The sequence below is a fragment of the Xenopus laevis genome, chromosome 2L (genome assembly GCF_017654675.1).
Source record: "Xenopus laevis strain J_2021 chromosome 2L, Xenopus_laevis_v10.1, whole genome shotgun sequence".
NCBI lineage: Eukaryota > Metazoa > Chordata > Amphibia > Anura > Pipidae > Xenopus > Xenopus laevis.
The window spans coordinates 178,290,044-178,302,048 of NC_054373.1; positions in this window are offsets into that span (position 1 = coordinate 178,290,044).

Consider the following 12,005-nt stretch of genomic DNA (forward strand, 5'->3'; position numbering starts at 1 on the left):
AAATACTTCGGAAATCGACCATCGAATTGAAATACTTCGAATTTGAATATCGAAATCTAAGTATTTTTCACCAAATTTGGCCATCAAAGTAAAATCGTTCGATGGAAGTGACCGATCGAACGATTTTACTTCAATGTGTGAAGACTTAAAAAAATTATGTAGAAGGTCCCCAAAGGCTAACATAGCACTTCGGCAGGTTTAATTTGGCGAAGTATTGAAGTCGAAGTTTTTTATAAAGAGACAGTACTTCGATTATCGAATGGTCGAATATTCGAACGATTTTAATTTGAATCGATTTTACTTTAAATCGAATTTGAAGTAAATTTGAAGTCGTAGTATCCTATGTGATGGTTGAAGTATCCAAAAAATTACTTTGAATTTCGAATTTTTTTACTTTAAGTTCCCTCGAATTCACTTCGACCCTTGATAAATCTGCCCCTTAGAGTGGTATACAAGACATCAATGGAATTGCATACAGTGGTGCAAATCCCAAAAACACACATTCTTTCTGTTAGTGGTTGAGTTGCTTTATGATCGTAACAACACCTGAAGTATCTCTTATTTGTCTTCGGTACATCCCTACCACAAATAATAAAAAATGAAAACCAATTGCAAATTGTGTCAGAATATCACTTTCTAGATCATACGAAAAGTTAATTTAAAGGTGAACAACCTCTTTAAGATGATTTAACACATCCATGCTTGATTACAGCCGGCCCTGTTCAATTCAAACCTCACTATATATTAAACCTTGACATGAGAGCGAAGTTTCTCCAAGATTCTCCATGATCCATGGAAATTCCATAAGAGATGAGTAAAAAATGTTATAGGAAAATATTAGTGTAGAAAGTTTCAAAATGTTTTGGGATTCCTTCAAACCACAGTTAAATGAAGATGACTTGGAACAATAAGAAATCTTTTCTGAAGTGGCGGCCAAGGAAGTCCCAGAAGAACATCTACTGAACTGAAGTCCTTTCTAGCCTTATGTTTGGCATAGACTTTAAGTCACTTTATTGTCCACTTATCTGTCCATGAGCTGAAGTGAAATTGGATTATGCAACAAGACGTTCCAAAACACAGACGCATGTCTACATCTGAATAGATGAGGAGAAACACAAATAGAGCTTTGGACTGGCTTAGTCTTGACATGAACCTAATAGAGATACTGTGGCAGGACCTGAAACAAGCAGTTAATTCCCAAAACGGTGGTGCACCCCATAAATACGATAATGGTGTTCCTTAAAGGAGAAGTAAACCCCCCAATAAAAAGCCCATCTATTACCACGCATAGTTCCCCCTCCCTGTTTCTATCCACAAAGTTCATTATTTCAGAAAGTGCCCCTGGACAGCATGCTCACTTATTTATGCAGAGTAGCTCAGCAAAGCTCATGGTCGTCATCATCTGGGTCTTTGGTCTTCTTCAGATCCTCTTCTTTGGTAAGGGAATGCCATATTTGGCGCATGCGCTGTATGGTATTCATACCAACTGCACATGCGCTGAAAAGTTCTGAAAATTGCCCAAGGGAAAAGGATCTGAAGAAGACCAAAGACCCATAAAATGGCGCCCATGAGCTCCAAATATTGCTGAAGGGAAGGAAGAGGATCCAAAGAAGTCCGAAGACCCAGAAGATGGTGTCCATGAGCACCAGAAATTGCCTAAGGGAAGGAAAAGGATTTGAAAAAGATCGAAGACCCAGAAGTTGGCGCCCATAAGCTCTGAAAATTGCCTAAGGGAAGGGAGAGGATCCAAAAAACACAGAAGACCTAGAAGATGGCACCCATAAGATCCGAACGTCCCGGAAAATGGCACCCATGAGCTCGAAAATTGCCGAAGGGAAGGAGGATGATCCAAAGAAGACCAAAGACTCGGAAGATGGTGCCCATGAGCTCCGCTGCGCTACTCTGCATGAATAAGTGAGTATGGTGTCCATGGGCACTTTTTTGAAATAATTCACTATGCAGGTAGGAAGCAGGGTGGGGGGACTATCTATGGTAGTAGATCGGGCTTTTCTTATTGGGGGGTTAGTTCTCCTTTAAATGCAATAATAATTGTGGTTCCTCATATTTTCTTGACAGATCTGATTCAGAGGCAATTCAGTCGGACATATATGCCATAATAAGAGAAATCTGGAAGGGGGTAAAAATGTTTTACATAACAGCCAACTGGAAGCTTATCCAATTTATCATAACCACTAGTGCAAACCCATTAGGAGAAAGATGTAGTTATGGTGGTACGGGGTGTTGTATAAAAGTAGGGTGCTGCTTGCATCTGTACCCGCATTGCATTTTAGTTTTCTTTCCTTGCACTTCAAAAAGATGATAAACACAACAACATGGAATAAAAAAAGAAAACTTGAAGTAAAAGCAAACAAAGTAGAGTGGCTCTGCCTCAAATAGCCTGCATTCTATACATAAGTAGAAACACAAACATACAATGTGAATATCTCTCCTAAATCTTAGGCCCTAGAGCAGAACTGCAAATAGCTGAGCATCCAGTACATATGGATTGTGTTACAGCCTCTTACATAATCCCCTGAGATCAAGAGTTAGTTGGAAGTTCTTAGAAATCAATAGGCAACCCAACATCGCATAGCAATCCATGTGTATTATGTAAATCTTCCAAGGGGTTTCATTATTAGCTTGAAAACAAAAGCTTATTTTTTTCCCACTAGGCAATATGAGGAGGCTAAAGTTATAGGATTCGATCACAAAGAAGGGGGCCAACGTTAGCCTAACAATTGCTGCCCAACCACTCACAGCATCTATTGTTAGAATAAACTGGGCCTTGGACAAAGACTGGTATTGTCACTTGGGAATCACTATAGCAGCTCTATAATTGTCTCAGCTGGGGGCCATATATACGTCAGAAGAGTTGCAAATAGTTGGGCCTTGATCTATAAAGGACCTTGGACTTGATTGGTTGCTTATTAGCTGCCCCCTGGAATAATGGCAGTATAATTTCTAGGACAATGTTTTTGTAATAAGCTAATGTGAGACTATGTGGGGGAGGGGGTTTTGAGCAAGAAAAAACATGGTGGGCATTTAATCCTCTTTAATAGGCCTCTAAATTGTTGTATGATTTCTTTCATGGTGTAAATATTTGCAGTGGTGGAATTTTAAGGGTCACAACCACAGTGGGCTTCATTGGACCCTGAGACCAGCTTGTCTCTTCCTATGTGGCAAGTGTATCAAAGGGTTTGCCAAAATAAACACAACAACATGGAATAAAAAAAGAAAGCTTGAAGTAAAAGCAAACAAAGTAGGTGTGAGTTGGGGCAGATCATAACGGAGCATGGTTAGGCAGATTGAGGGCATGGCCAAAAATTACCTTGTGTTTGTTTTTAAAATGGTGGCGAATGGTGTAGTTAGATGTTACTGGACATCTCATCAAATTAAATTGACCCAAAATATTGAGAAGTTGACCTTTTCTACTACAGTATATTGAGATATTAGGTTCCCTATACACTCCTGGATCCAGTTGCGTCACTTGAGGGGGTGGGCCCTGGTGCGTGACATGCAGCCGGGCCCCACCCCCTCCCTACGGCCGCATTTGTCAGTGGCGCACGGGCTGCCGGGGGACCCTGAGGGGGTCCGGGCCCTGGCCCGCTCGCACCCCCTGCTCCCCCGGTAGTTCCGCCACTGCCTGGATCCAGGGCCGGAACTAAGCAGAAAAGGCCCATTCCTAGGGTACAGCGATGGGGGTGCAGGGCAGGTACCTGTTAAAGGGTCTTCTTCCTACCTCTGTGCTTGCTCCCCTCTGTCACTCTGCTCTCCCCTCTTCTCTGACGCTCTCTCTTCCAACTTTCTCCCCTGTATCACCCGACTCCCCCCTCATCTGTACGTGCACACATGGGGGTGGAGGGGAGTGAGGTGGACGGCCCGGTTGCTTAGGGTGCATGGGCCACCCTAAAACTGCAGGGTTTGCTTTCTCTGTAGTAATACTCCTGATGTGGGCACTATTTCTGGGGGTATTATGGCTTTGCGGGCACTTTTTGGGAGGCATTACAAAAAGTGTTTACATTGTATTAAGGGACTGTTGATACATAGTTGGGTAGGATTATTATTAACATGTATTTTTAGAGCACCAACATATTGTGCAGCGCATTTTATTGGAGTATAGGGGGGGGGGCTATATTGGGCCATGGGCCCAGACCCAAAACTGGGCTCTGCAAATGGAACTCAATGCAAACAGATTCTCTTCCATGGCCATTAGAAATAACATCTGGAACGTGATGCCCAACAACCACAGGAGCAGATGAGAATGAGACTTCTTCTGGTAGATGGACTCACTTTTTTAAACATTGTTTCCTGGAGTTATAATGAAATTTCATGCCGAACTAGAAGGCAGGAACACTTTCTCCACATCTGTCATCTGCAAAGCAAAATATAAATCATGGCTAAAGATATATTTTAAGAAATCTAATTATTGTAAGACTCAGGACAGATATTACGCTTGATTGATGTGAAGGTTGAGACGTCCTTAACCTTTACCTCTGTATCTACAGGACAGTAGCCTGCCATTAGCAGCTGGTGTTTTTGCAGCTGGTAATTCCAGACAGCTGTTAGAAATATGGGTAAGACCATCCCAGGAGACCCAAGGAGGGTCAAACCTAAGAATCATATGTGTTAACCGGATGGTGGAAGACAACAGGGTTGATATTTGTTGAGAACTCACTAAGTATCTCACTAGGTGATTTATAGCTTCAGAATGAACAGGGGAAACTCAGACTTCACACTTTCAATAGCAAAACCAGGTCATGAACAGCAATGAAATGGAATGGAAGACTACATGGATGATGTGCATTGAACATTCATTAAGTACCAAAGAGATTTATAAACCCAGAATGAAGCAATGGAGAATAGGAGAAACTCGGACTTCAAACCCTCTAAGGGGCAAATTCACTTAGCGTCGAAGCGCCGAATGCTAGCATCAATTCGCTAGCGTCGGGCATTTTCGTTACTTCGCAAATTCACTTACGGACGCTGGCGTAATTTCGCTAGTGTAACTTCGCACCCTTACGCCTGGCGAATTTGCGCAACGAACGAAACTACGCAAATTCACTAACGCGCGCATTGTTCTGAACGCGTGTTTTCTATATTATGGGTGATAGGCTGAAAAAGATCGAAAAAATTTTTGGGGCTCCCCTCCTTCCCCCCTACATTTCCTACAGTGGGCACATGTGTAGGGCAAAATAAAATTTTTATTTGATGTTTTAAAGGTTTTCTAGGCATTTGTAGTGCTGATACGTATTCCTCCATTGAAATTTGCAAACTTACGCTACCCCTGTGCGCAACTTCGGATTTTAGTGAATTTGCGGAGCGCTGGCGAAACTACGCCTGGCGAAGTGTGGTGAAGTGTGGCGAATTTGTGCCTGGCGCAACTACGATTCTTAGTGAATTTGCCCCTAAGACTCAACATCAAAACAGGACACCCGAGGGTCCAGATGCAACATGTGGTCTGGTCATTTAAACATGAAGGCTTTTTTTGTACGATGACCATTTGCTACACCTGACAGAAGGGCAATAAATAAATATCAGTCAGGAGACTTACAACCAAATCTGCACCCTCGTCTGTCAAGCGATGGACTTGTAGAAACAATTCCATAAAGTTCTGAGTAGTGTCAGAGCAGAAACAAATGAGCTCTCTATAAACATTAAAATACATTTGAGTAAGTGGTGGAAACCCTTCCAATTACTGGGATGGCATACAAACTTGCAACCCCAATGCTGCAAGGCAACAATGTTAACCACAACACCACCAGCCTAGTGTTAGATCGTTGGGTCTGATTCCAACCTGGGTACTATGTTCCAGGAGTTTGTAGGTGTTCCCCAAGTGTTTGTGGGGGTGCCCAGGCAGGGTAACAGGTAAACAACCCCATTTATTCATAATCCAAATATGTTGATTACAGCTTAAGCTTTTTCTTTTGAGGGTCAGGGTCCATTTTCCCAGAAATCTGATTGCTATATGAGCACCAACCCATAAATATCACAAACAGTTTAGTATTAACTCTTATATTGTACATATTTATTGACACAGCTAAATTCCCAGCTCGAGAGCACTCATAAAATTTCCAGCCTCCCTTGCCTTAAATGATTAACAAACTAACCTTCGTAGACCTCGGCCACAAAATGGGATTGTCCAAATATGATATTAGGGGGAAAACGCTCATCACTCAACGTGGTTCTGATTATTTTATTTCAACTAAACTTTTTAAACTCCCCCATGTTTCTGTGTTTTATTACATCCACTCAATGCCACAGACAACAATTGCTAAATAAATTAAAAGTTGTAAGTCTACTGGACTACTCCAAATCCCAAGCCATGATAAGGCTAACAAATGGTACCAGATCATACCAGTCTCCATGCACAGGGGAAAGGTTACTAAAACAATTACAAATATAAAGCTAGAAACTATTTATCAGATTTTCACTCTTTTGTTTCTTAATAATAAGAGATGTATAGTGAATATGGACTAATGAACCCTATATATCTGTAGCTCTACTTATAGTATTCTGCATCTTTGGACACTGAATCCACCAGTGATGTAGACTTCAATCCTCCCAAAGAGAGATCCACTTCCAAGTCAAAGACTCATCCAGATATGAATTTTAGGATCACTTAGACATGGATACCCTAGAAGTATTTTGACCACAAAATGATCCTTCTTTGGAAATTGCTAACACCCAAGTATGAACCAGATCCAAGTAAAGGAAGCATCTAACGAGTACTTCTAGTATCCAGCAAACATGGATGTAGCAACAGCAGCGGCTGATTTTTTGAAAAGCCCAATAGGGTCTTTTGAAAGCCCAATAGGAGTAGGAAAACGGTAATTTTGCCATAGTTCCAAAAATATCTAGGAAAGCAAAGAAATGTTGCTCCACATCTCACCACATCTCACCCTAATTGACCTTCAAGCTGGGCTTTCAAGTGTATCTAGAAGAATGAAAAAATTCCCCCCTAGCTAACGTTCAGACTGGGCCCCTGTAGAACTGCTCCAAGCCCTACAGTTGGAAAACCATTGGCTTACTGTTTGCTAGTCAATTATCTACCTTTGGATACTAGCATTACCCAAATATTGTCCCTATTAAAGGATTCATGGCGTTTTACAGTTATGAACACACTAGAATCACCCAAAGACAGATTGACAAATAGTATCCTAAGCATGGAATGTAACTATGAAAGTTGTATTCACAGAAACATAGGTCCATCTACAGGAGAATTACTCCAGAACCATCCATCTAAGGATACTATAATCTTGCCAAAATGGATCTTTTTATATTAAACAAGAAATTATGCAGTTATTGAGTTTGTTACCCAAACATGAACCCACCATCATTATGACGTAGATATCAGAATTATCCAGATTTACAGTATATTCTAACCGTAGAATACTCCGGCCATGGACCTCCCATGGATGCATATGGAAACCAGAATTCTACAGACCATTTTGTTATAATCCCATATCATTCCAAAGATGGACCTACATAAAATCTACCTATTAGTGATGTGTGGGTCAGGAAAAACTCAACCTGCACCCAAACCTAACCCACAAAACCGTAACACACATGGACCCTAATCCTAGGGCTGGAACTATGGGTAGGCAAAAGAGGCATGTTCCTAGGAAGAAACAAAGGGGCTCTTGGCATGTACCTCTTCTTTTGCCTACATCTTCTTCAAGCCCTTTCCCCTCAATAGCTGCTTAGTCCCCTGTGTTCCGGCACAGCACATGTTCGTATGCATGCTCCTGCTGCACCTTCATGGCTCGTTTTGGAAGGCGGGATAGGAAGCCGTCCGTGTTGCCTAGGGTCGCCCAGCAGGCTAGGCCCAGCACTGCCTGACCCACAAAATGTTGCCATTGTAGAACCCGCATCTAAACCATACCCGCGTCTTCTCACTCTGTACGCTACTTCTGAGCAGACCTCTGGTTCCAAGACATCTTTGGGAGCAATGGAGGAGTGTAGTTCCTCAGTCTGCCCCGCACCAAACCCTAAACTGTGGTCAACCTGTAGGTCACCAAGGGTTTTGGCTCAACCCACACATCATTACTACCTATGAATTTGTCTGATCCAGAACTCCAGAACGATTGACCATTCCCTTGTAATATCCTGGGAACAGGCAAAAACTTGGAGAATAACAAACATATTTGGTAATGAATTTCTTCCACAGTCAGAGCTGTTAATTTTGACACAACTACCATGGGATTAGCTGACTCAGTGCCACGATATTCTTCATGATTAAATCAGAGCATTACTATATATCCTAATCGCTCTGAGGTCATGCTGACATAATAACAATTAGAATAAACAAGGACTGATGTTATTAATCCCTAATAATGGCCTCAGGGTAAACCATCTTCATTATAAGCTATAAAGCAAGTCATCCAGAAACAAGGGCAAAGTTTACACCAGTGCCGTAACCCATAGCAACTTGGGATCTGGTAGCACACTGCTCTCTAGTGCAGCTGGAATAATCTAAGCAATCAGTTGATTGATTGTTAAGGGGTACCAGTCTAGGGGAACGTTTGTGCGTATAACTGTGATGGTGATGGGGAAAACATCATGCTCAAAGTACATCTCCAGTGCTGTAAACTCATTCATATAAGACTTAACAAATAACTCCAGCCTAGGATTTAACAGAAAATATTATGGATACGGATCTGGGGTTTACCTGATAAGGGGTCTTTCTGTTATTGGGATCTCCATATCTCCCGCCTTCCAAAACGAGCCATGAAGGTGCAGCGGGGGCATGCATACTAAATAACTAAATCCAATAGGCTGGTTTTGCCTCCAATAAGGATTAATAATATCTTAGTTGGGATCAAGTACAAGCTACTGTTTTATTAAGAGAAAAAGGAAACCATTTTGAAAATTTTAATTATTTGACTAAAATAGAGTCTTTTGGAAATGGCTTTTCCATAATTTGGAGCTTTCTGGATAAAGCATTTTCAGATAATGTAACCTATACACACCATTACAAAGTTGCTGTATTACTGCCCTTCCTACCAGACTATAAAATGTAACTGCAACTCTTTGTCCTTCTTAATCAATTCTGGATGTTTGGCTGGTTTTTGTTCAGGGTTGAAAACAGTGGGAAAATGCCCAAAATCAATGTATGCCACAGACTCACAGTATTTGTAAATAGGCTATTTAGTACAGATATGGGACCTGTTATCCAGAATGCTTGGGGCCTGGGGGTTTTTCCGGGTAATGGATATGTCCGTAATTTGGATCTTCATACCTTAAGTCTACTAGAAAATAAAGTAAATGTTATTAAACACAATAGACTTGGTTTTGCTTCCAATAAGGATTAATTATATCGTAGTTGGTATCAAGTAAAAGTTACTGTTTTATAATTACAGAGAAAAAGGAAATCATTTTTAAAAATGTGGATTGTTTGAACAAATTGGAGCCTATGGGAGACGGCCTTTCTGTAATTCAGAGGTTTCTGGATAAAGGGTTTCCAGATAAAGGATCTTTCGGACTAGAAAATCATGTAAACATTAAATAAACCCAATAGGCTGGTTTTGCTTCCCAGAAGGATTAATTATATCTTAGTTGGGATTAAGTACAAGCTACTGTTTTATTGTTACAGAGAAAAAGGAAATAATTTTTAAAGATGTGGATTATTTGAACAAAATAGAGTCTGTGGGAGATGGCCTTTCCATAATTTGGAGCTTTCTGGATAACAGGTTTCTGAATAATGGGTCCCATACCTGTATTATTATTATTATTCAAAGCCTGTTTACAAAAACTGTGATAATAAGAATGTATGTGTAATTAATTTTACTTAAAACCCTCTGGAAGCCTGTTCCAGAGGAGATGCTGTTTGCTCTTTGTAAAGAGGAGATCTGGCAAATCATAAACTTATGTTTGGGAGCAACTTCAAATGAGTGTTGCTGCAAAGCTGAGAGTGCGCCCCCTGGGGGCTGGAATTATTAATGGTACCCAAATTGCTTCAATATTTCACACAATGCCCTAATTTACTGTGGCTTGAAAGTATATATACATATATATATATATATACATATACACACATTGCTTGAATAAAGCAATACAGAATTCAAATAACATACAAAACCCAATTAGTAGAATAAAAGGTATCTCTAATTCAAATGAGCCAATTATCTCATATGGAAATTAAAAAATCTGACCAAAACAGGTGAGTAGAATATAAATCAGCGTGTGCCTGTGTAGTAATAATATATAATGGAACTCTGTTATGTCTAAAATCCCCAGTAATGCTGTTTCTCTAACTGAAAAACCAGGCTTGAAATAAATTAACAGCATTGTTTTGCAATTAAGTAAATCACTGCTCTTACCTGAGGGTGGCACCTTAAGCTCTGGATTCTTACCCATATTGAAAGGCAAGTGAGCAGTGGCAAAACTAGAAGTGACTAGGCCCAAGACAAATGGTTGTTTTATAATCTACAGGGAAAATCATATCTTATGCCACATTTGTCCCAGACATTTTCCTGCAGCAAAGAGAGAAAGCTCTTGACTAACCTATAAACAATTGTAGATAATCATGAATAATGTACCCCCTATACTGTAAATTATAAAGACATTAAAAGTCACCTTGGAGTTACGTGACCTGTATAAAAGCACTCAGTCTACGGATTGTTGCCTTTATATTTTCAAATAACTCCTTGGTGACTTCTAATATCCTTATCATTTATAGTACATTATCCCTTATAATACATGAGTGATACTCAGAGTTCCCTGTATAACTCAGCCTGCAGCCTTGTGCCTTTATATGGTCACAGAACAACCCCTCAGTGACTTCTAATATCCTTATTATTTTCAGTAGGGGGTACATTATTTCTTATAATACATAAGTGATACTCATAGTTCCCTGTATAACTCAGCCTGCAGCCTTGTGCCTTTGTATGGTCATAGAACCCCTCAGTTACTTCTAATATCCTTATCATTTACAGTAGGGGGTACATTATCCCTTATAATACATGAGTGCTACTCAGAGTTCCCTGTATAACTCAGCCTGCAGCCTTGTGCCTTTATATGATCACAGAACAACCCCTCAGTGACTACTAATATCCTTATCATTTACAGTAGGGGTACATTATCCCTTATAATACATGAGTGATACTCAGAGTTCCCTGTATAACTCAGTCTGCAGCCTTGTGTCTTTATATGGTCACAGAACAACACCTCAGTGACTTCTAATATCCTTATCATTTACAGTAGGGGGTACATTATCCCTTATAATACATGAGTGATACTCAGAGTTCCCTGTATAACTCAGCCTGCAGCCTTGTGTCTTTATATGGTCACAGAACAACCCCTCAGTGACTTCTAATATCCTTATCATTTACAGTAGGGGGTACATTATCCCTTATAATACATGAGTGATACTCAGAATTCCCTGTATAACTCAGCCTGCAGCCTTGTGTCTTTATATGGTCACAGAACAACCCCTCAGTGACTTCTAATATCCTTATCATTTACAGCAGAGGGTACAGTATCTTGGGGAAGATGAACTGTTTGGAATACATATATTGAAACTGCCCATCACTCACAATTGAACCCCTATATACTGCTGGGCTCCAGCTGGGGCCTAATAAATTTGGTTTATTAAAGATCCTTTTGATCCCCGTGCCCATACATGACTGTGGACACGTGTCTCAATACAAAAGCATTATATAAATGAAATACAGTTGAACTGTATCATAAAAGGCTTGATTTACTGTACAGTTATGGGATCCAGAAACCCGTTATCCAGAAAGCTCAAAATTACCGGAAGGCCATCTTACATAGACTCCAATGTAATCAAATAAGTAAAATCTTATTATAATTGTGTATTGTAATTTACTTTTCTGTGTAATAATAAAACAGTAGCTTGTACTTGATCCCAACTAAGATATAATTAATCCTTATTGGAAGCAGAACCAGCCTATTGGGTTTAATTCAGCTTTAATTGATTTAATGAAGTAGACTTAAGGTATGGAGATCCAAATTACAGAAAGATCCGTTATCAGGAAAACCCAAGG